Here is a 2,382-nt window from a genome sequence, read left to right as displayed (position 1 = left end):
AAGACAATGATCACACTGAAATTTCAAACACAGTTGATCGCTATAATGCAAGCTATCAGCCGCTTTACAAGTTGCTTATTGATCAGTCCCTTTATTTCTAAGGCACACAGTCTTTAATTTCTCTAGGGCAAAATGCAAAAAAAAAAAAAAAGACTTCTCCATGTGAAAGTGGGTTTTGCTTGGGAATTGTACAGAGAGACGCCTTACCCAGATGAGTTGCGACACAGAGCTGTTTGGTTTGGGGAATAACTCCCAGCTACACTGTGGAGGTAGGTTTCGTAAGGATAAGCAATATTATATAAAAGGAGATTGTATACTTTCTACAACTAAAAATCAATGCATAGTTAAATAATTTACTTATAGAAACAGAAAGGCACAAATTATAACTGGTATCTTGGCGGTAAAACCATAAAACTTAGTGATTAATTACATCATTAATTTATAAAAAGAGTAAGTAGGTCTTGTGAGGACTGGAAAAACTATGTTCTCGACGTAGAAAAGTTTCCTCAAAAGAGGGAGCGGGATTTAGGGATTTCTGCCGCCTGTTGGAAATCCAAGTGGAGATGTCCAATGAGTAGTTCTAGAACATGTCCTTCGTGAAAGAGTAAAATCTAGAATGGATCTGAAATGGGTAGCTACATGCCTATTTTGAGTGTTATAAGCCATTAGGAATGGGAAGATTACCTAGAAACAGGTTGCAGAATGAAGCAAAAGAATCCTGAGGAGCTCTGAGGAATGTCCTGGTATCAAAAGAAGATGGGAAGGGGTATTCACAGAGAAGAGCCTGAAAATAGCATTGTCTCATAGATATGAAAGAGGCCTAAAAGCAGGATGCTTTCAACCAAGTTTGACTCTGATAAGTAACTTTTTTCTTTACTAATTGCACCCAATATAAGATTGTGGGGGACCTTAGCAAGTGGCTCCCACTACGAGGTCCTGTGGGTGGCCAGCAGCCGTACTGGGAAGCTGTTCCAGGCGTGCCACAACAGCGACGTGAGTGACACTGCCAATGTCACGGATGTGCAGAACAAGCAGATGATTGAATGGCCCTGGAGGGCTTTAGCCACAAGGGCCTGGAGCCACCAGAAGACGAGAAGAATCCCTACAAAGAAGTGTACATGGACACGTGGATGGAACCTGAGTCAGCTGCCTACACCCCACCTCCACCAGCCAAAAAGCCGCTGAAAGCACGACTGAGAAGCCCAAGGTCAAGGAGATCGTGGATGAGTGCAGAAGAGGGCAGCTGGTGTCCGAGGTGCGGCAGAAGTGCAGGAACATCGAGGACACCTGCATCTCCTGTGGGAGCCTCCACGTCACCCTGGAACACCCCCTCTTCGTTGGGGGAAAGTGCCAAAACTGCAAGAACTGCTTTCTGGAGTGTGCATACCAGTACCATGACGACAGCTACCAGTCTTGCTGCACCATCTGCTGTGGGGCCACCAGGTGCTCATGTGCGGGAACAGCAACTGCTGCAGGTGCTTTTTTGAAGCATAAAATGTCTGAGAATAGAGCCAAAACACTAACATTCCATTTTATTCAGGTATGTTTACATTATTATCTCCAGTTTAAAGATGAGAAGGTAGAGATTTGAAGCCAAAGACCCTAACAAAGGAACATACCAAAAAAAGTGAAAGTGAGAAAGAGAAAACTCAAGTATGAATTAAACTATTAAGGTTTGCTTTCTACTATACTATGTGCTACAATAAAAATATAGGATGGTAGCCTGGGCAATCTGGCAAAATCTCATTTCCACAAAGAAAAAAACAAATATATATATATATATATATATATATATATATACAAAAAATTACCTGGGTGTTTTTTGTATATATAGTCACAGCTACCTGGGAGGCCGAGGTGGGAGAATCACTTAGCCCAGGTGATCCATGTGAAGTGAGCTGTGATCTTGCCACTGCATTCCAGCATGGGCAACAGAGTGAGGCCTTGTCTCAAAAATATGTATATATATGTGCATTTATAAATAAAACCTTTATATATAACATTTATATATGTATATTCTTTGATATTTTATATATAAAATATATATATAATATGTGGATCAAGATTTGTATACTGCCATATGTACACACACACACACATCACACTGATAATATAAAACAACATATACTTTCATGTAACTAAAAAGTGTTCAGTTTAAGCCACACTTCAAGAGAAATCAATTCTCTCTCTTTTAGAGTCCCTATAGGATTTAAACTTTCAATCAACTATATTTCTTCAAATTGACTACTTTCATATTTAAAATTATTTAAATGGGTTTACATATGTGTACTCAAGTAATGTCAGTTTTAAAATGATCACTATGTTTTCCAGTTTATTTGCTATGCAAATATTTGTAATGTATTATAGCCATTCTTCCAACAG

At 39.4% G+C, this 2,382-nt stretch overlaps 1 pseudogene; it reads left to right on the top strand.

Moving 5' to 3' along the window:
• The first annotated feature begins 211 nt into the window (after window positions 1-211).
• Window positions 212-1,591, top strand: LOC116565376 (annotated as a pseudogene).
• The last annotated feature ends 791 nt before the right edge of the window (window positions 1,592-2,382 follow it).

This window comes from Sapajus apella, unplaced genomic scaffold (genome assembly GCF_009761245.1).
Source record: "Sapajus apella isolate SASKATOON/1434 unplaced genomic scaffold, GSC_monkey_1.0 scaffold40, whole genome shotgun sequence".
Lineage (NCBI taxonomy): Eukaryota > Metazoa > Chordata > Mammalia > Primates > Cebidae > Sapajus > Sapajus apella.
The sequence above is the reverse complement of the archived record's forward strand: the minus strand, read 5'-3'. Positions and strand labels throughout refer to the sequence as shown.